This window comes from Thunnus thynnus, chromosome 4 (genome assembly GCF_963924715.1).
Source record: "Thunnus thynnus chromosome 4, fThuThy2.1, whole genome shotgun sequence".
Lineage (NCBI taxonomy): Eukaryota > Metazoa > Chordata > Actinopteri > Scombriformes > Scombridae > Thunnus > Thunnus thynnus.
In genome coordinates this window covers 17,442,756-17,466,867 of record NC_089520.1, presented here as the reverse complement: position 1 = coordinate 17,466,867, position 24,112 = coordinate 17,442,756, and the positions used below count along the sequence as shown (strand labels likewise).

General features: G+C 41.0%; 1 protein-coding gene across 8 annotated transcripts in view; it reads right to left on the bottom strand.

The window, feature by feature from the left end:
* Positions 1 to 24,112, bottom strand: part of cacna2d2a (calcium channel, voltage-dependent, alpha 2/delta subunit 2a) — a 160,245-nt gene that overhangs the window by 81,199 nt on the left and 54,934 nt on the right. The window lies entirely within an intron of this gene.

Sequence of the window (24,112 nt, the reverse complement as noted above, 5' to 3'; positions counted from 1 at the left end):
GTTGCAGCGGAGGTGTTTGAAACCCAAATGGACGTATTGATCTATAAACTTAAACTTAAAATGTGTCATTATAAATATAACACTAAAGGAAGGCAATTTGAAGACCATGTACTGAAAGGAGTGCTACACATTTCTGAGGTGATAATATGTGTCCGACTGACAGCTGAGCTGGCAGGAATATGAGACCCAATGTAAACATCTTGAGTTTGTAACAAGCCAAGGCGCAGACAGTTACTATCACTGATGATCCACGCCATTTTGAATCCAAACTGACCGACCTTGACGTTTGCGGGTTCATTTTTAAACTGTGTACACTTTTTCCCAATACTGAGCTGTTTCTGAGCTCATTCAACACAGTATGCCTGTGCTTGTGGATGACATTAGCTGGAAAGGCAATGTTGGCAGCTGTTCAAAATTCATGGCTTTTTAGCTGCTGTCAAGTTGTTAGTGTCACAGCAACATAAGAGTGTTACAGTAGTTACTGCTTTATGCAAATACAGTTCAAAATAAATAGTTTGATTGACTATATGTTGGCAAGTCTGAGAACCATGACATGTAGAAAATATAGTTTTAAGTGCATATATCAAAAACTGACATATGTACCTATTAATTTTGAATTTCTAGCACACGTCCATCATTCATCTTATTTTTGAGTTTGGTGCACATGTTTTAGTTGTTGGACTATATGTAAGTTCTCCATCTACACAGACAGACAAATGCCACACTGAGTGGTGTGTACACAAGCAGGGGGCACGTTCATGAGACCACAATTTACCGGGTAGATGCATATAATGACTTTCAGTTGTAGTTTGAGTGAAATGTCAGGTGTATTGATATTTTGTGTTTCTATGTTGTGCTGAATTATAAATAACACAGAACTTAATATCCTCATTGCAAACTAGTATCAAACCCACTAATGTCGTCATAAAGCATGTGCTTTAATAGTCTAACAACATGTACCATGATGTAGCTTAGGCTTATCTCAGAAGAAGCTTACTGTATGTAGGCTTCTCATATACAAAGTCTTCCAAGTGACGAATATGGTGAAGCCTTAGAGTCTTTCTCTCTCCCTCCCTCCCTCCCCAGTATCTAGGCCCAGGCCTCTAGGGGGCGATCTTGTTCCTGTCCCAGAATAGTCTGATCAGCCGTAAAGTCCCAGGGCTCTAAAATTACTAACCCTATTTAGACCCCGGCTAAGAGCTCACTCATTTGTGGTGCCACACTGAAGGAACCAGTCCCCTATACCACAAGAGGCTTTTTATCTACTAAAAACACACAAGACATAAACTCTCATTATAGTAAAAGCTGTCCTATTTCTATTAAGAGCCCCGCCCACCTCATCTCAGCAGACCCTCCCACTCACAGACACGCAGTGACAATACTACTCCACCTCCTCTTAACACACACACACACACACCAGGCCAAGTCTCGTAGGGACATTGTATAGGGATGTTAGTAGAGGATAATGGTTTAAAGTATATACATAATATGATATCACTAACCTAATTTGAGACACAAAATACAGATCATTTCGAGTCCTCCGTGTCTTTATGCTTTTGCATTGTGCTTTTAATCACCTGAACAAGCCTTAAATAACAACGATAAGATTTAATTCATTTCCTAATGAGACAATAGGCGACTGAAACAATGAAATGAGGATCTAATTAGCCCATTGAAATTATTACCAAAGAGTCCATTAGAAAAGACAGTAATTGTGTGGCTGTTCGTTAGAGAGGGTCAGCCTAGCTAAAGGGCCGAGTGACAGTGGTAATCTCTTGGTGAAACTATCAACACAACATTTTTCAATTAGGGATAAACACAGAGCAGCTGAACAATAATCTTCCTGCATTGCCAGTTTTGAGATTAGCCTGAAAATTAAAGCCATATGACTTCACGCTCTGTTGCAATCACTGGTATATGTTACATATGTCTAAATATGTCCTTTTAAGGACATAGGAAATAATGTCCATGTTCCCAAATGTTGCATTTGCAGAACAGCTTCCATCCTCAACTCTCTGTCATGATCTATGATCTAGCAACCCTTTCATCCCCTTGGCTCAGTCTTTTTCTCAGCATTTAATCTGTCAGTAAGAATCTCTACTTTGTCCCTTTAGAAAATCCATTTCTCTCCCCCTGAGTAGCCCACACATCTTTTTTCAGCTCTCTGTTTCTCCAGCTGCCTCTCCCTCTGTATTCTTCCTCCCTCTCCCCTTGGTAGGCCACAATTTCTCTGGGACCCTATCTCTTCCCTAGCAGCTTAATGCAGTCCCCCTGCTCCAAAACAGCCATGTGTCTTCATGTGTCTTTCCTTCCTCTGTGTTGGCCCAGATGGATGGGCAACACAAACAGCCAATGAATCAGAGTGAGAGATGTGGGAAGGAGGGGGGCAGGGATATATCATCTATGCTGGTGGCTGGAGCCCAAGCAGCTTAGAGCACTGGATGAGCATAGTGAGATCAGCACAGTACAGCACAGATAAGCTCAGTACAGGCCCACACAACACAGCATAAAACACTACAGCATACAGGCACAAAGGCACCAGGAGAGTCGACACCATGAGCACGGCCTTCTAATGTTATTGCCATTGTAACCTTGACACAAAATGCATCACATGTTGGGCCATTTGTCACCGAGCCTTCAGGCAAGGTCAAGAACCATAAACACAACTCTGTAATGGATAGTGGCATGTGAAGTGCCTCCACAAGGTCTACAGCTTTAAACAACACACAATGGAGCCTGTCATGTATGCAAACACTGTACATACTGGTGCAGGTGACAGTGTAATTGTACAAACAACCAAAGATCAGGCAGTGCAGCTTTGGTGATGTCTCCGCTGTCGAAGAACCCACCCGGCAAAAAGCTGTGCTCCCTCACTGTGAACTCACAGAGCAAGAAGAAAGCAGGAGAAAAAAAAAAAAATACCAAAAGCTCAGCATGAGGCGATTAAGATCTTTAATATTCATAACTGTTCAGTTTGCTCTGTTCCAGAGGGGAGCAGTTTAATCACTCAAAGTCATGTTATTTCTAGGGGAATGACAGCACACCAGGGACGGACAGCGTCATGCTGTGGTGAGCGCCAACTCGACACCAGGCCGCCTGTGTGATTGCTGCAGCCTGTTAGACCCTTCCACCGAGCATAAACTTAAAGGGCACTCGACACATCACATTGTCGTCCGTGTGATCTGGAGGGACACTCCAAAACAGTCCCGCAATATGTGTGTTTGAGTGAGAGGGCACTTGAGAAAACACGACACGGTCTGCACGTGTGATTGCAGCCTTGAATCGAGGTACTCAACATGTTCCAAATGACCCTCTCAACTCGGTTTCTGGGACCGCTTAGTCACCTTGGGGACCAAAAGACTGTGAAATGACTCTGCTGAGGTCACTTAACCTTCTCAGAGTGAGCAACGCAGTGAGGGAAGACCCTTAGTAAATTTTACAATGATTGGCTGCTCTGAACAGTGACAATCATAATGGCAAGCCGCTAAGCTCTTTGGAAAAAGATGTCTAAATATAGAACAGCTTTTTAAGGGTCCTTCCCACATTGTAGAATTAAAGATCCACACACAGCACCACTAGAAACCACATCTTCACTGTATCTACTGACACATAGGATCAGGAAGAATCATCAGCGACAGCATGTTTACATAGCGACATGATACATCTGTGGGCAGTGTTGCGCCCGTGTTGTTTGAGGACACATGGGAATATAATCATCGCAGACATGGCAAGGAGTATTAAAAATGTGTGTCATGGCTGCTGACAAATTCATGTTATGTCAAAATGTTTTTTGGCCTTAAGGGATGCTCAGTATGCTGTGGTAGTGCAGAGAGGAGCAGTGTCATGCAGCAGTTAGTCCATTAGGGGGCAGCAGACTGAGCCCACCAATGAGCTCCAGCAGCAGCAGCAGCAGCAGAAGCAGCAGCAGCAGCAACAGCAGCAGCAGCCAGTGGAGCCTGTCAGAGTGAGAGCAGTCTGCTTTAAGCTCTTCATTCTGTCTTCTCCACTCGGCCGGGATTAAGGCCAATCATAGAAATCACTGAGTCAGAACCATCCCACAATAACAGATGGAGGGACTTTCCACTCCAGAATTTTAAAACATCACAGACAAACTCACTTTCACTTCGCCTCGCACCCTCGCCGCTGCCATCCCCCACCACCGCCGCCGCCGCCGCCACCACCTTTCATTCTCACGCCATCCTTTTATCTCCCTTCTTCACTCGGCTGTTTTATCCTGCCATCATATGCTGTACTCCATTTCTCTCCATCTGTTTCAGTTTACTGCCTTCAAACTTCCTCCCTCCTCTCACACCATATACTTCCAACAACACAGTCACAACCCAACTTCAAAAAACACTTTAATTGACTTTGCATAGCGCAGAACTCGTCAGTAACACAGGATAAAATGGGAAGGAGCATGAAAACTTATGACATGTTTTTATTGCTTGAATTATTATAAATTCCTCTCAGCGGAGTGGACGAAATGACAGAACATGCCATCTCAAGTTCCAGTCACAATCGACTGGGAGGAGGACAGTGATAATATAACTCCTCTTCGGAGTCGCCAAACAATATAAAAGTCCATAATGAGGAGAAATAATGACCCTTAATTCCAGGTCCCTCGTTGGTTTGTTACTGGCAGTTGGGTATTGTAGTCCTTATTAGCCAACTCTGACAGAGGATCTGCATTGGATGGGTGGGAGACCCTGGCTTTGTTCTGTGATCCAAAGCACCCTGTGGCAGGCCGGTTTGCAGAGGCTGTGTGTGTAGTGCTATTGTAGCATGTGCTGAGATAATCCCTGCCTTTGTTCTCTCCCCCCCCCCCCATAATCTTCCCCCTCCACAACGGAAATGTTAACACTTTCTTTTGCATTTCTCCACTCGTCGCAAACGCATTCCCAACTCCACTCTGCTGTTTCCACGGAGACCGGATCTGGAAGACGCGGACTGTTACCTACCCACAGCGGCGGCAGCAACTCACCAGCTTTTCAAAATCAAACACAAGCTTTTCTGCACTCCGCACATGCCCACAGAAACAGCACATTTCCACAGTAGATTGCCAGCATTGTGCCGAAGCTTCAATGTCTACTTCAGTGAGACAAAAAAGGCAGCTGTCTTTACTTTAGAACAATACAATATCTCTCTGCAGACGTTAAACTCCCACAGAATGGCTCTTTAAAGTTCCACTGAAAATAATCGACCTTGATCATAAGCTCTTGTGTACTAATCAGTCTACTTCTAAGTTTATAATATGGATATAATCAAAATACAACTACGTTAGAGGCAATGTCACAGGAGCAAATGAGCTAATCTAATATATTACTGGCTGCTAAAGTATCTCCATAAAAACAATATTAATTCTCTCTTAACTGGGGCACTTTTTGTTTTATTTGAAATACTCTATTCAAAATAATATGCATTTTGCTCATTAAACCGCAGAGCCTTTGAAGCTAAGTGGCAGGCTCATCATAGCACAGAACGGGGCCACAGACCATTGTGCTGCACATTATCATTCACTGGAGCAACTACTACTGTAAATTTAATTAAACCTCCTATGGGATGAATGCTACAAACAGCTGCATTTCATCACTTACTCACAGGCACACACGCGTGCAAAACCACACGCATACATAGGTCACAATGCACATATCCAAGACCAGCACAAATATAAAAGATGTAAAGGTCAAATAAGGTCACTTCTGGAACATCACAGTGAGTCAATACCACACAGTTCTGCAGCCCTGACTGCTCTCAGGTAGCCAAGTGTCCTTCATGCAGGGGCCAGCAGGGGGCTCAGGGTGAGCGTGCAGGCAGAGCGGTGTGCCGGTCGGGGCCAGGATCAGCTCAGTGACATGTGAGTGTCTGGCTGGTTGGGCTCACTGTCCATTGTTTGACAGATAGTCACAGACATGCCCAAACTGCTGCTCGGCCTTTCCTGCTGTTACTGGCATCGACCAGACAACAGAGACAGAGCGAGAGTAGAAGAGAGCCCAAAGGCGCCATTTACAAAAAAAGAAAAAAAAAAAATGATTCAGACGTCTTGTTTCTCTCGCAGCCCATAAGGCATCAACCTTGCAGGTGACTGAGAAGGAGAAAATTGCATACCTGTCTGGAATTGGTGATAGCTAAAAATGAATAAGAAATGAAAGACGCCTGGTGACATTCCACTAGAAAGAAACAGTACACATAGCTGCTCTTTTAGTCAGTACATCTGTTAACAGGTGTGTGCGATTGCCTGGATGACCTGCTTGTTTTGTCCGCCTCCTCAGCAGGCTGAGTGGGGAGGAGCAGAGTGAAACAACATCAAGATGCTGTGCATATGTCTCCTTGATCGGAGGTGAGAGTGATGTATACACGCACGCTGCGACACAAACAGAACAACAGAACAAGACAGAGAGCCGTGTGTACTCCGACACTCTGTATTTCAACAATCTGTTATTTGTGTCACGTCTTGACAAAAACTCCTGTAACGTCAAAACCCAAAGATTATACAAAAAAACACACAAACAGAAGGTACGAGCAGTCGAACAATGGCGGTGGCTCAAACTCCTCAACATCTCAAATGGAAGTGTATAACAGTGCACGTGAACATGCGCACACACTCAGACACAATCTCAATCACCGCTGGTCACACACATTAAACCCACACAAACTCCGCACAGATCTATGTACATACTGTACACTTGCAATCAGCCTGAAAGAGCCCTCACTAATCATCTTGCAATCAATTATACACACACATTTGTATTCACTGTGCCCTTTCCCTTGGCAAGCACACACTGGCTGCTGAGCTTGGATGCAAATACAGTTGGAAAGGGTCAGATGTGAAACAAATGAGAAAATGAGAGAATTTTGGGGGGACTGAGTAAGAACCTTTTCTTGGAGTTTCACTGAATATACTGTATCCAAAATGCCATAATGTTCTTTGATAATGTTTGATTAGTGACTTTGTGAGAGCAGCTGTCACATTTTTTTCATAGTGAGAATCTAATTTAAGAAACAAAGTCCAAAGTTTATTATACTGTATGTAGCCATCTACAGTGGTAAGCAGAAATGATCAGATTAACTCAAAGATGGCCAGGTCGAAAAAGAGCGAAACCACAAAAGGAAGGAGGCAGGTGATTTTTTTTTTTTTTTTTTTTTTTTTTTTTTTAAAACAGAGCCATAGCAGTATTATCTCTTTCCATCAGCTTAACACCCCTTCCTTTCACCTAACCTCACCACAGCACTGTTTGCACTTCAAGGGCAAACACTTTACTGTCCATTTTTTGCCCTTTACTTCAATCATCCTCTCAGTTACTTTGTATTGCAGAGAGAATAATGAAAGGAGTTACACGTTCAGGGCTTATAAGGGGAGATTGTTCAACTCAAAGGTCATGACATGTTACCAAAAAGGTATTTTGTGATGTCTTGCAGATTAACTCTGCTCCGTCCCTATCCTCCTTTTTCTGCTACAAAGAGAAAGTGTATGGTGTCTGACAAAACTGTTGTCAAAGTGCCAGAGAGTCCAGTGACAGCAGCTGGTGTTTGACAAAGTGTATCATTGACAGTGTGTGGCCAGGCAATTGTTCAGGATTTACACATGTGCACACATGAGTACACACCTTCATATTCATCCATCCATTCTCACACACACACACACACACACACACACACACACACACACCATATCCAGTATTCCAGCAGACATAAGAGCGGAAAAACATGCAGACACTGCCGTCTCTCAAAGCAATTACAGCAGATTGAAACCAAATTAAATTTGAAGCCTAGAGCAACACCAGCGACTGAACATCTATGACAGATATGACAGGGGAGGAAGGGGAATGCTGCGGGACCAAAGGGTGGAAGGGATGATGGAGAGAACAGCAGGTGTGGGTCACAGAGGAAGAGAGAGAGCTGCTTGGGTAGAAGAGCAAACACAGACAGAAGTAGGGCATAGAGCTCGTCCCATACAAAGAATATCAGGGGTGGACAGGATTTGAAGGAGCATACAGATGGCCCATTAACTATGAACAGTGTATTCTGTACGTTACTGCCGATTCAATAATGTACCATATGTTTTTGGACTGATTTCCTTCCTTCCGGGCAGCCACTGGTTTACATTCATTTCTGTATGGAATGAAGTTGGAGATACATAAAACTTGCTCGACATAGGTCATTCATCACAGTAAACATTTTATCACCTTTATCACAAGACTCCGATATCCACGACTGGAGAGTCGGCTGTTGAACAGCAACCTTTTAAACGCAACAAATGACCATATTCACACTATTCTTTTTCTTGATACCATCTAATGTTTTCCATTGTTGCAATGACACACTGTACAGTAGCAATGAATGCAATGCTTTTCCACAGCAGTGATAACAAAAGGGATAATAATGGCACAAATTGTGCACTATGAACAATTAAGTGCAGTGCCTTTAATTTGATTTTCACACTGTACTAAAATGATTAAAAATTCATAGCTTAAAGGGAGAAAATATAACTAAAACTGTATGGTATACTTTAAGCTGTTGCCAGCAGTAATATAGAAAAGTTTGGACTAATACATGCAAAACCGCTGATGTGTTTCTTCCTGTAAAGATATGATGTGGTTTATAATGTATGGCTATTGCAAATGAGTGAGAACACAATGCTGCACCTTTGCAATTCATATTAAATACATCTTAGTATTAACTGAGTAATCATTTATTAAGAATTATACAAATAAATGAGCCAAAGAGAAAATAATTAGAAAAACAGCAACACTATAAAAGCACTATCCAATAAAAGCACTTCTTTTTAGCCGTCATCTTACTGGAAAATGATACCACGATGCCGGGTAGAAATGTATCATAATCTGTAGACCATTTAGCAATCACAAACATGTGCTCGTTACAGGCATACAGATTAGCTCGGTTTCCAGTTCTTCAAGAGATATAATTTCTCCATTTTCATTATCCTAGTCCAAGAAATGACAGGATTAGTTTTGGCGGCTTTTAAACATCTGATGTTATCTTCCTCTCCTGGGTGAACAATTAATCCCTCTCACTTCCCTTCTTCTCATCGCCCTCCCTCCCCATCCAGGCTTCATCTTGCCTCCGTTTCTCTGTTCCTCTCTTCTTCTCTCCCCCCACTGTACTGTCTATCTCTCCCAGAGGAGATCTTTTTTAGTAGAAAGAAATGGAGCTAAGTGTCCTGGCATTTAAATACCAACAGTGTGCCGTGGTGCAAAATGAAATCATACAACAATGTGGTTTCTATAATCACTGGTCTTAGAGTGTGCCCACACACTCACACGGGCATTTATTTTTCTGCTATAATGTTGTGGTGAAACCGTGTTCAGTTTTACTATCTCACTGTTTACTAATAGGAAAAACAAGTGTAAATCAACATGTTCATTGATCAGGGTTTTACAATTCTTGTGTATGTTTTTCCCTTAATATGATGTATCTTGGTACCATGAAGTATTAAGTTTCGATCCGGTATGTTTGTAAATACAATCTGAACATTCAATTTCCATTAGCAAAATGCAAACAACATCTGGCTAACTAAATAACTGTTTGATCAGTCTGCTGTGGTTCATTCTCATACAGTCCTCGGTCACTGAGAGATGATTCACTGAATATTCAAGTGATACTGATGATGCTTAGAATTTACAAGTGCTGTGACTGGATGCTAATGTGATGCAGAATTTATAAAAAAAAACATGCAACATTTAGAAAAATAAACATATAGTGATGAAAAAAAATGACAAAATTTGTTTTGTAATAGTGTACCTGGGAGACCATTCTGACTTACTGTATGCAAAAATGATGGCTCAGTCCTTCCTTTTTCATTTTAGACTCTCCTGATGCTGATTTGTTCCCTCCCTGTCATGTCTGAGAAAATAATCCCAGAGCTTTCTTTTCATTTTTGTCAGATGTGGATAGTGTGCCTGTATTTTCTGAGCTGCTGATACACTAGGGTGACTGATATTATGCAATGTTATTTTTTATTTGTGAAATACCATCTGGGTTTTAAAGCAGCATTCATGATCCATCTGCTCTTAGCTATATCTTATATTCAGGAACCCTATAGTATGTTCATTACTACCATAGATTATTTAAAGCCCCCCTCTACTCATAAATGTATTTTGCTTATTGCTTGTAGGGAAAAAAAGAAAGTAAGTGCACCTTGAGTTAAGACTGTTTTGTCAATTATAATTTTATAATAATCCTATTTTATCTAGTTTTATTTCATCTAGTTTAGATAACACATAAAAAAAAAGTACTGCTTGGTGCTATGACAACACACAGCATGCGAAAAGTATTGTCACACAGTGAGGTGGCATGTCGTGGTAAATTACTGGGAACAAACCATGCTGACTTGACTAACTTTCTAGCTAACAAGATACATTTGTGTAAAGAAGATCTTTGCAGTTATTGGAAGGCAGATTTTTCACTTTCGATTGATTATGGCTGACTGTTTCCACCTGTTTCCAGCTGTATTAAGTACTGTAAATTTCCACCAGGTGGCCATTGGGTCTAAGACGCATACAATGAAACTGGAATGATCTGGTTTCAATCCATCCGAGGCCCTTTTTTAAACACTTCATCCCCCTCTATGTCCACCACGTTGGCTGGTAAACACATTAATTGGTGCATAAGGACAGAGGAGATCAATTAATTCAATAAATTGACATTCATGCTATCTTAAGTGATACGCATAAATTAAATACCATGTTGTGCTTGCTTAATAATTATGTGTAACCTTTTGACACCCTCACATCCTTCTGGATATTTGCTTGAAACATGTGCAACATTTTATTGGAAACAGAACGACTGCTAACCTAGGCTAAACACATTCCAGACACTGTACTAGACCCAAAATGTCCAAATTGAAATGGATCCTGACTGTGGATAAATCAAAAAGGGTCAGATTATTATTTTAATTAGAACTACCCTTGAATTAGTTTTATGCTAGTTAATTTGTTTATTTTATGGAAATGCAATGAATGCAGAATAAAGCGTTAAAGCCCCAACATCAATATACACTGATACACTCACACAATTAAGTAATCTTTAGACATCTTAAAGAAACACTTTTTAATTTGTGCACTTTGGAGAATTGGAGATGGGGAATTTAATACCAAGTAGATGAAATGTCATGTAAGAAGAATTGGGCTCATTTATGCTGACCACGAGAATAAAGTATTGCTCAAGATAAATGAACAAGATGACAAGAAGTAGAGCCCAGGGCGTACAAGGCGGTCACCAAGTCTAATCAGCGGGACAAGGGTGAAAATGCACACATTCAAAATGTCTCAAACTCGAATTATTAGTTTTAAACAGGTGCAGACATGTAAAGGCTTACTCACGCAGAAGCGCACACACACACACACACGGTGCTCACACAGCACAAAAATGCACAAAAACCATCCACATACATCTATTTTTAAAGGACACAGGCACTCAGTGTTGTTAAAGGGCAGAGAATTAAAATACCTTATTTAAATGTTCCAGAAAGAACAAACTCATTTTCAAGGAAAGCTTCAAACACACAGCAGTCTGGTGGTATATTCAGTATCATTATAGAGCAACATTGGTCAAATATTAGACTGTGCAGCCCTTTCTGTGTGTATGAAGTCAATTTACAAGATGGCCTTTTCAGTTTCTCATTACCTGAGTGGTATACACTGTGCGCATTTTATCTCACCTATAAAGTCCTAAACATACGTTTCACAGCTACGTAAAACACAATGCAAGGTGGAATATCTAAAATTACAGAAAAACCCTTGCAGGAGAGAAAGAAATGGTGAGACATTGGTGAGAGAAGATGAAGAAAGTAAAAGTGTGACAGAGGGAGAGAGAGAAAGCCAGGCAACACTGAAGCAGTCTAACCTTGACAGAGAGTATCTTCTGACAAGCATCTGCCTCCTGTAATAATTTAGAAATAATCTCCATCCACAAAGGCACAGCAGTCTGGCAGAGTAAATGCTCTGTGCCTGATCGATCACTCCGATTCAGCCAGCTGCCGGTCTCTGTGTGCGCAGGCCCAACATCGATCTCGAGCCTTCTCTCTCTCTCTCTCTCTCTTTCTGCCATACAGAGAAGGATGATAAAGTGAGGGAGAGGATGAAAATGCGAGAGAGAATGGAGATAGGGGTAGTGGTGTCAAGTTGAGAAAAACAAAACTGGATACAGAGGAGAGAAAACAATAGAGCAAAGTAAAAGAAAACATGATGAAGGCTATTGAAAAATGTAAACAAACATTTTATAACAAAGCAGTGGATGCGTCTCCACAAACTACGGAATCCAAGCTATTGTTCTGCTCTCCGATGATGCTTTGCTTTATGACAAACATCATCCACCGGACAACAAACAGTCCTTTGTCGAGAGCTTTTGGAGGTGCAGTAGGTGGCCACCCAGCTTCAGACACCAGGAATACACGCTCGCGCACACACACACAGGCACATCCCATCAACACATCCAATTACTACTCGGCGTTGTGACAGCATTAACTGCCACTGTGCATTTGGCCCCTAGCAATTAATTGACTTTTAAATAGTCTGCCATTAGCACCAATTTAAATGAATAGATGTACTCCTCCGCCTTCACTTAGCATACTTTGCCTTGTCTGCCTTTAAGAAGCGGCTCCACTGTGTCATCGAAAATGGTCGTGCAGCAAGCAAGGTTTCAAAACAGAGTGAGGACAAAATGAGCCATGCCTCTAAAATATATCATTATCACGAATATAGACCGTTATTACAGTATCAGTATTAGATCAGACCTCTACACTGAAACACCTGCTGACAGCATGTGAGGTCTAACCTGAAGTTTCTACAGCAAGGAATTAGTTTGTGGTTGTAATGAAGGTACTTAGGTGAGCGTATACAGTGAGTGTGATGGTGTTTAGTATTATAAACCATACAGTATGGGAAGAGCGGGGGGGGGGGGGGGTGTCAAAAGGTAAAGGCTTATTGTGATAAGCTGTGCCTGAGCTTGTAAGTTTGTAATCAATGATAGGGATTAATGTGTATCCAAGAGAAGAAAAAAGAGAGCCAGGTTGCTTTTATCTGAGGTCGCTAAGATTACAGAAGCAAAGGACACACACGAAAAAAGAGAGAGAAGAGAGAGAAAAAGGGGGCGGGGGGGAGGGGGGACAGAGTGAGATAATTATTATCATAGAGGTGGTTTTCCAAGGTCAATATTTGAGATTTTCCTCGACTGTCTCTCTGAAGCGTAACCCCTCCCTCCCACCAACCCCCCTTCAGTACCTCCTCTCCCCACCGCTGCCTCCAGGCGAGCTCCTATCTTCCCTTCCCTTCTCGCATTCCCACACCTTTCCCCTGTCACTCATTCAGCAGAGGAAGGCAGTGTCCCATCCCCCTGGTCGCTGCCTCAAATGAGCCAAAGCTATAGCCGACAGCTGCAGTACCTTTTCAAACACAGGAAGAATTAAATGGGCGATAAACAAACAAACAGGCCTCCTCTCTGTGTAGTTTTAGGGAGCCACCTGTCAGTCAGCGAAGAAACAAGGTAACTAACTGGGCACCAAACCACATCTCCTGGCCCCCTACTTCATTGGCCTGTAAGGAAAAACACCTGCCAATCATGAAAAGTGTTAGGTCATTATGTTATGACAGGCTATAACCGGCTGACAGAATTATGACAGGCTGTCAAAGCTCGAGACAGTGGGGCAGAAATCAGGGATGAGGAAGGGGAGGAGGAGGAGGCTGCAAAGGAGAGGCAGGTGAACCAGAGTTTGACGGTGTGAACTCAAAACTCTTCCTGAGGACTGAGGAGTACCCCAGAGTCTAAGATAATTTAGACAAAGCAGGCTTTCAGTTGTCCAAATACACAGTTCATAAAAGACAAATAACAATGCGCAAATATGAGGTTCCAACGGACTTTGAAAATGTGTAAGAGTTTGTGGATTTAGAAGAGAAATTCATAACGGCAGTTAAAGCATCTTTATCTTTGCTAATGTGACACACACACACACCTTTGGAGACATTACATAGACTTACATTCATTCATTTAGGGTTAGACTTACCCTAACCCTTACCTTAACCACTGACCCAAAAAAATCAGCATTTTTTACGTCTTTTTTCCCCAACTGGACAAGCTGTCCCCAATTAACTGGTGTTAAGTGTGGTGTGTGTCCCTGAAAGTGACTTAAGTCATACACACACACACACACACACACACACACACACACACACACACACACACACACACACACACACACACACGCAGCATGTGTATGAAACAGTGCCTCCAGAGAGGCTCTGGACATTTTCCTCTGCAAATGTGCTTTAACACCAGTAAAAGCCCTGTTTCTTTTTGCATAACCACTATTACAGGCCAATGCCACAGCTGATATGAGACGATGCAACAAGCTGAGACAGACTCTGAACGGCTTCCACTTAAGAAACAAACACAACAGAAGAGAAGTGACAGCGCAGTGCAAATGAATGCAAACTTGGGAGAAATGGAATGGAGAGAATAATTCAATCTGCAGCCACCTCCTCCAGTCAGCCAAGGAGAACTGAGCTGAGGGGAAGGAGAGGGGAGGGAGGAGGAGGAGGAGGAGGAGAGAGGGCTGAGGCGTGTGATGCCTTTCTCCCTGGGCAGGGCTAGGGTGGCAGGCGCCCAGATAAGCTGGGGCCGAGCAAAGATTAACTGCTTGCTCTGATGGAAGAGCAAAATAAAGGCAAGCCGACCTCTGTTTCCCTTGGCCTCTGCGTGAGTGTCCTTACTCTGTGGGGACAAGTGGAAGGGATTGTGTACATTAACCATGATGAGAATTTTTAAAAACAGTCAACACAAGCCCAGACAGGAAAAAAAAAAAAAAAACTAATGTCATCCCTCCTGTGAGCAATAGCAGCTGTATGACCTCTCATATCCTTTCAAACTCATCCCTTTTTCTCTTTCACATACAGTCAAACTTTTCATTTCCCGCAGTCCTGCACTGCAGAATTATACAATAGCCTTGGTGGGTGCACCTGCAGAGCTGGCAAACTGCTTCTGTGAAGATCACTTCTAATTGTCTAAGCCCTTCCAGTTGCTGAAGCACAGGTGTTACAACAAGACAGAGCTTTCCAGGTGAAACTGAACTGTTCTGCAAAACGGTAGTGATCCAGTGAAGTTGATCTCTTTGATGATTTTAGTGTGGTTGAGTGTTAAAGCTTTGTTAGGGCTCCACAGAATAGATCTTCCCTTTTAAAATAAGACTCTCCTCTCTCCACTGCCAAAGCCAATCAGAAGAAAACCCACATTAACTACTCAAAGTAAGCTTTTGTGTTATGGATTTGTCAGTTTTCGATCAATTGGAAAAGGCCCGTAGTGCAATACCTGCAAGACCATCCCTCTATGCTACCCAATCACAAAACCCTGAGGTGATTTATACACTCGTCAAACAAATGGCTCTTGTGTTTTCTAGAATGAAAACAGGTTAAGAAAAAGTTGCCTACTGCGAATTGTAAGATTACCCAAATATATGCAGAAAATAGAATCCTCTCAAATTCAACCATTTCTAGTTTCTGTAATTGGGGTAGGGGATCAGAGAATTCTGATTAACAAAGCAAGTTGCTGCTGCTAGTGAAACCTGTTTTGTATTTTTTTTTTGCCATGTATATGTATAACTAGGTTTCTAACAGGGTTTAGGAGAGTCCATGTACAGTAGATGACTGACACCTCAGACAGGGAACATATCAGACTTGGGGCAGTGTAGCCAGATGAAAGGAAGAATGATTACATGTGTTGGTGCATCCTGGTATCCAGAATAATTATAATCTGAAGACTAAAATTCGGACACATTTGCACTGTGGGAAAAAACTGTGCCTTCTCTTGCTACAGATATTGTCATCTTACTTTGTTGCCAATCTAAATGCTTAATAAAAACACAACAATTATTATTTATTTTTAATACACTTAAAATATATAAGCCCTGGTTTAAAAATATGGTAGAAGATAGAGAGGAATCCTGACTAGCTGATTTACCAGCTGTAGGTAAAAAGTGGTTTTATAGTAACCAGGTAACTGTCGCGTATGGAAACGCCTTCTTCAATTTCTTCCCTAACCTGATTTCTGCCAGTAACCTGGTTTCTCGTGTGCATGTTAACATGGTGCATTAAGTTGCTTCACTCATGATGTAGGCTACTCTGTTGCAGGGCTGTTACTCTTAAAAGCTTCGAACCTCAATTAAACTGAATTGATTTGTCAGTCTTCTCTGCAGTTGAGGCAGAACCTGACATTTAATTTCTGTGTCCAAAACATGAGAAACATGTGTGTGCATGTGTGTATGTATCTTTCTGGTTATGAGCGCCGTACTGAGAAAACAGCCCCTGTTTTTCCGATCAATGGTCTGTCAGGAACTAACAGCTCCTTTTCAAGACACAAGCCCATAATTTGCCTTGTCCATTCCACAAGGAAGAAAAGATGGGACTCGCTTGAAGGAGGACAGCCTTGCTTGTTTTTGAATTTTTCAAAACACAAAATTTCTTTAATTCCTAAGCAAGAAGGTGAGTGTTTTTCTAGATTTTGGAACTGACCCTTTTTTTTTTTTATCTCTCCTCCTGAGTGGGGGGTTGACAGAACAGAGGTTAGCCAGACCTCCTAAGACCATGGATGACAAAAATAACTAAAGTAATGATTGGCTAAATGACCCTTTGGTCATTTAAACCAGAGAAAAGACCAGATAACGCCACATTTAACATGGACAGAGACTCCCTTTGGGTCTTGCTTATCTCCACAGAGACTGCAGTAAATTTGAGAAGAGCATTCCTTAGTGACTTCTCATTGAAATAGCTTCTATTTCAGCCAAGTTTTAAATTAATGTGAATTAAACCTGCAGTGCGGAAATTTTACATATAAATGAACGTCTGTTACATTCAAGCCCTTGCCAAATGAGTTCACACAATGCTGATTAAGCCTATCACTGCCAGATAAATCTCTCTGTATTTCATAGTATACAGAGTTTTTAAATCTCATGTAAGGCAGGACATTCATGCTCTGCCTGTTTGAATGCGCACCCGGAGACTTCTGCCAGCCAAGCCAGCTAACTTCCAGTTAGCCCTCTGGTAACTTGAATGGAGATAAAATAATTTAACCATGCAACTCTTCTAGACTTTCCAAATGTTATTGCACTGAATGGATCAAATTGTGATAGTGAAACAAGTCATTTTGCAGGGGTTGTGTGACACTCAAAACAATTTATCCACCATTTTACAGTCGCGACAGTAGCAACAGAATAGGCTACGGCACAGCCTATGATGTAAGCATGTGTCAACATGCTTATGTGTTTTTGTAATTACTCTCACTGCCAGAAGGTATGAGGCAAAAGTCCTGCACTCCAGCTTTAAGTGTATAATCAATATGTAAACCAGATAATATTGCTGAGCATGAGACTTCATGAATAATCGCCTAACTTTGATAACTGTGCAATATAAGATGTTTGATTTAATAGAATTGAATTTTATTACATTTCTCACCATGAGACAACACTGCCATCTACTGACTGGAATAGCAAAGTCTTTTAACCCTACAGAGTATGAACTTTCTTCATTTTATTGGCGATCACTCTATAGCTGCTTTAACCTTTTTATGTACTATAGGCTTAGACATTTATATTTTTGATAATGTTAGAGACCTAATGTTTGAGAAAGGTCATGTCGGATGATTGAATTATTATGAAAGCAGAGCTAATAACTCTACATTTAACACAGATAGAGACTCCCTTTGGGTCTTACTTATCTCCACAGAGACTGCAATCAAGAAGTGCATTCCTTCTCATTGGTATAGCTCCTATTTCAGCCAAGTTTAAAATGAATGTGAATTAAGTGTATAATCAATATGTAAACAAGATAATGTTGTTAAACTATGTCTGAATGTTTTTTACACAATACACTGCTACATACAATGTTATCATGATGGACTAGACCATAGTGATGTTCAAAGTATGTGACTTTTGTTGCACAAGACTCAAAATTTAATTCCCTAAGAATCAGATAGGGAGATAGAAAATACCATTTTAGCCACACCACATTTTTCCCCTGAGAACAAAGAAAATTAATATTCATTAAGAGTTTTGGCACAAAATGCGTTATCCACGCCCAAAACTCTCTGAACTGATAAAAAAAGAAGCCCCAGGGACTCCCACCAGGGCTGGTTCCTCAAAATCGGAGCTCAAGAAACTTTTTTATTCTCTTAAGTTTTCTTCAGACATCTCTCTTTCTTTTCTTTTGTTCCTCAACTAAAGGTATACGCACAATTTTAATATTTATCCGAAACAAGTTTCAATCTCATTTTAGCGTATCTAGCGTACCTCCAATTGCTATAAATCAGGTCACATGCTTCACTTTACTATTCCCCACTGAGCTTAGGTTTCTATTATCATATAGATCTTGTCATTCATGTGTTTTATTAATTTTTTAATCACGTATTGTTAAGACACGTAGCTGTTAAATAAATGTCTTCATTTATCCAAGATGTTTTCTGTTGTGTCCTTTGAGAAGCAGGAGACATGTGGTCACTGGTAGTGAAAGAGCTTAAACCTCAGATTGACTGATTGATTAAACAAGTTTGCCCTTCAAAAGAAGAGTGGTGCCTCCAACAAGTTTAACTTTTAATATAAAAGTAGATATCGCCCTACACGCTCAAGCAGAACCCAACTCCCCATCACTCTGGAATTAAAGCAGAGCTTTCCAGGGTCAGTGGCAGGCTATGGACATTAGGTCGGCTTTCAGAGATATGGATTACTTACCTCACCACCACAGGCACCATGCAGCATCCTACACTGCATGTGACCAGGTTAAAAAGACTAGGGCTGCCCCCAACCAAAGATTTTCCTAGTCAACTAGTAGTCATTAGTTCAAGCCATTAGTTGACTAGCTATCACATGTTTATGATATTAATTTAACTATTTAAATATACATATATTTTTGGGGCATCAGAAATTGAGTTCCAGGGCTGAGAAAGTAGTAGTAGAAAGTTATAAGTAAAATTGTTAACACTGTTCTACATTACAGAGAAATACAAAACCGTAATAATGAGCCTTCAAAACATAAATTTGGCATAAAGGGCGCACACAAAGTGAGCTGTCTGATGATGACAAAAAGTGGTACTGATTCTGAATGTACAATGCTGAACACCCAGCAAGGAGACTGAGTCAACTTTTTCAGTCTCGTAGGTCAGTTAGTTCCATTAAATCCTCTTATCTCTGATTTTAGGCAGTTTCCCCGGCAGTAAAGTGTCAAAGCTAACTGATATTTCCAGAGGAAGCGGTGCAGCAGACTGGGTCACTAACTGAGTGATGAAGTTTTGGCATTGGTCAGCCGAACAATGGCGTAACTTCATTGGTCGCTTCGGCTGGGTGTCACCATGTGTCTCTTCTTCCTGTATCTGTCGTTTCAAATTAAAAACCCTCCAGTGTTTCATACACTTTCTGGCCATATACTAGGTTTTGACATCATTTTAACAAGGCACAGCTCCCAGATGGAGTTTTTTTTTTCCTGCGACAAACCCACCAATGAAAACTTGGTTGACTAAGACTCTTCTCATTGACTAACAGTTGATCAACTATGACGACTATTAGGGGGCAGCCTAAAAAAGACATACATTCTCAGTGATAAACAGCATGAAGACTTTCATTATCAAACCCAAATAAGCTTTAAAAACCTAAAATTTAAATGTGGTAATGTGATATTTCACTGCAACTTAGATTTTTATGCAAAGAGCCACTCAGGCAATAAGGCCATTTTAATAATAGATTAATTAAAAATGGGAGGTAAAAGAGCCTTACTTTGCCATCTGTAATGCCCATATCCACAAAAGTTGGCACACCGACTTCCTCCCATGGGAACCATTTTGCTATATGGCCTCTCAGCTGATGATGCTGATAAGAAGGAGGTGATGGATAATCGCCAAGATGAAAAGGAAGTAGCAGAGGTGGAGGGATGCGACAGAGTGGAGGGCTGGGGAATTGGAGGTGGGGTGGATTTTGACCTGCTTAGAAAACCAAGCTATAACGACAAAATAATTTTGCCATTCAATAAAAAGGTCTCACTAGGAAAAGCAGATGACCATAGAGTGCCATTTTGTCTTTGAAAATAATTTTTTTTATTCGAACAAGGCACTATTTTTGTGCAGTGCTTATTTCATATTTTTCCCACCATACAGCAGTATAACATATTTTCTATTTGATTGCTGAGATGTTTTTCAAAAGCCCCTTTCATAAAAATGATCTTTTTCAATTGTGCCCTCTAGGAAAGAAAACAACGCACAGACAAGAGTACTGCCTTGCAATTGGGACAGAAGTCTACATTTTAGCACAGCAATTCTTGATTGAAGTGTCTCTGTCTCTCCTTTTCTTTTCCCTCTCTGCAGATACAAAAATCGCACATGGGAGACTAGAAATATATGTTTTATGCAGCTTGGAGAGACGGCTGCATAAAGGCACAAAGCAGTCATTTCTATTCATTTGTCTCTCGCTGACGGGGGAAATGAAGGAGTGAAGCAGATGCTATTGCTACGTGAACAAGTTGCTTAAACACAGAAAGCATTTTTTCCTTTCAAGAAGAAGTTGGATAATTAGATGCTGAATCAAACCCCCCCCCACTTCCTGCCTGGAACCCATATTGTCACTCCAATGAATGATTTTGCGTGAGGCAGGAACACGGCAAAAAAATATAAATCTTCTGCTGTACACTGACATTTGTTTAGACGGGGGGAAAAAAAGGGAAAGCAGAGCATTCAAATGGAGCTGAAAATGGTACATTCAGAGCTAAAATAAATGTGTGCAATGAAGATGTGAAGAAAAGTGCTGGAGGCAGCATACTGCCATGAAGCAGATCAGGTTCTGACATTTTGTCTAATGTGAAATGCTGCCAAGGAACAGTGGGTGGGATGTTGTGACCTTTATCAGTGGGAGTGATAGAATGACCCAATACTATAGATAGAATAATCTGGAGATACCACAATCTGTTTTTACAACACAATGCTGCGACCTATCCCTATGTGTGTTTGTGTTTGTAATGACCTCCCACGCTGTTTGTGTGTGTGTGTGTCAGTAGAAGTGTGTGTGTTTGTGTGCGTGTGAGCATGAGGGTTGCTGACCTTCTGACGCATCCGTCGTGGGCAGCAACATAGTGACGCTATCGCAGGTGTTTGCAAGTGCACGGGTGACTTCTCCTTTGAAGGTTAAACAGGCGATGCTTCAGCATATTCTCTGAAGGCTTAGAAGATGTTAGTCGGCCATACGTTGGGTGAGGTAAGTGTGTCCATTCATATGGGTGTGTGTCTGTGTGTGTGAAGTGTAATAGCTTTGCTGCAGGTTGTAACAGATGGTTGCTAATGGAAGTTCATACATCTGAATGACAGGGGCCAGGGGATTGGGGAGGAGATTATGGGAGGCGATGTGTGATTCTGTGCGAGTGTGCGTGAGCATCCATGTATTAGAGTGTGTCTACCTCTTCGTACATATGCTCAATTAGTGTGAGTATCTCTAGGTAGACCAACTAGTGCTTCCAGTCCTTGGGTAAAGAAAGATAAATGTTAAACAGTGGCGGTTTTTTTGCCATGCTAGAGGTGTGGCTTTAGGGATGGCAATGTCTACCTGTCTGTGGGTCCACCACTAGTCCAGACTGAAATATCTCAACAACTATTGGATTGATTCATGATATTTTGTACAGACATTCATAATTCTAACATGAATGTCTCTTAATGACTTTGGTGATTGCTCTAGTGAGGCATGAGGTTGACATTTATGATAATGGGTAAAATGTCACAAATATTGGTTGGATAGCTGTGGAATTTGGTGCCACCATTCATTTTTGCCACAGAATGAATTTTAATCACTTTGGTGATGTAATACCATCATCAGGTCAAACATTTTGGTTGAAAATACCCTCAGAACTAATGACATTCCCATACTCCCCAACTAAGATTTAGCATGCTAGCATTGCCATTGGGAGCATGCTGATGTTAGCATTTAGCTCAAAGCACCAATGTGCCTATGCACAGCCTCACAGAGCTGCAAGCGTCGCTGTATGCTCTTAGTCTCATTATAGTATGTCTACTGTTTTGAAAGACTCATAATAAAAAGAGTGAATTCCAAGTTTAGTAGTTGATGTTTATCTCATCAAACTGTAGTAAAACTGGAACTGTCACTGCTGCTGACATTCTTGAATACTGAACTTAATACTGGACTAATTCTGAGAAAAATAGGCTTTAGTAATTGCATTGTATTGTTAGTTGTTACTAAAGAAGTGAATATTACAACTGACAATAAAAAAATCAGTTAATAAATATTATTGTCTGTGTCTTCATGTGTGCTGAGAAAACTGCTGATAACATTTCAAACATCAAAGATTTCAATGTCTTTTATCCAAATTAGGGTTGGGGGATCTCTATCAAACTGGCATATGATGATGTCCACAGTGAAAGATTGTGATGGACAATGATATCATTGTTGGGGGCTTCGTCTTATGGGCTACTCCTATAAAAGGTACTATAATTTTTTATACACTTTCTTTTATACCTTTTGTATGTATAGTGGATATTAATTACTATTTCTATCTTTTGCGCATATAAGCCCATTCATAGCCCATCCTCAACTACTCACCTGATCTTTCCTTATTTTCCCTCCCTATAGCCTATGAGTAAGCTAGCTCATTAGGCAGATCATTTCATTATATAAATATTTTAAATAGTCATAGTCATATTGATGTAACTGTAGAATATACCAGTGAACGTATAAAAAAAAAAAAAAAAAAAAAAAAGGCAGTCAGCTCAGCAGATGTGAGAAGACGTTGATCAGTGATGGCGGCAAATCACCATGTATTATTGCGACAACAAACTTGGTTGCTAAACTGTACTTTGGGTTTTGGCTTAACGAAAGAGGAGAACCAAGAGACATTATGAGTTGTGTGCGGGATTTGTGCTGATGTAATCTGTGCAAAAGATGGATGGACAACAAGTCATCAGGGCCATTTGCGTCTACACCATCCCATTGATTAAGCAACATTTAGTAAGTAAGCAATCAATAAATTTGTAATAAATACATTTTTCTATGTTATAGCAGAGACACTGGAATTATAACTTTTTTTTATCTTTTTGTAATTCCAGTGTCTGTGGCTTTTGTCAATCTCCACATGGTGGGGATGTGGGGGGTGGCACTTTTAAATCACAAAGTTACGATGGTAGAGGGCTCAGTGGTCAATGACTGTCAGCCATCGGCCTAACTCTAATCTAAAATAGACTTTTTAATGGTTTGAAACATGTTGTAGTTTTGCCAAAAAGGAAGGAACACTGAAACCTTTATGTAAAATATACTATAAATGGTGTATGTCCTCAGGAACCTGATGGAATCTCTCTGAACTACATCGACAGAAGTTTGATATGTTTTTGCCAATCAGTCCACACTGTGAGTTGTAAAGTTTTCTCTTCTATTTTTATCGAAGTAGACCTCGGCCTACTTCCCCTGTTCTTCCCTGATGGGACCTGAGAGTTATAACTGCCTCTCCAAAGGCCTACAGGAAATGGAAAACCAAATTACTTTGTTAGAGTTTCCTCTTTAATTTAGTTTTTTTTCCCTTTACTTTCAGGCAGAGGAGGTGGTGGTGGAAGGAGGGCTGGGGTTGTATGTTGTAGCTGTGTCTTCTACAACAGCATATACAAAATGTTCTCGGGACTGCATGCATGTTAAAGTTCTGACTGGTGATTTGGTTCATTAGTTATTCAAACCATCTGACCTCCCCACAGCACTGCTCAGACACACTCATTATGAAGCCCTTGTAATTCATTAGGCTCCCTAAATGAACACAAGCCAAACCGAAGGGTGCACGCTATTACGGAGTGGCATGCTGTGCCTGAGGGAGGTAAATAGTAAGTGTGTGGATCAAGTTTTAATGTTATGATGAGGCCAGGGTTAGATGTTGACCACTGATATCAGAAAAAGGATGAGTCAGAAGAAGAAAATGGACTTCATTGAACAATAAGTATTTTATAGTGACAGACACATATACCTAGAATAACTGATATGCTGCTAGACTACTTTTACACTCACCTCTCTATATTCTCACAAAAATTCTGATAAATGTCTCCCCAGAATGAGGTGTAAGGGGAGCAAGGCTACAGGGTTTACTCTCCC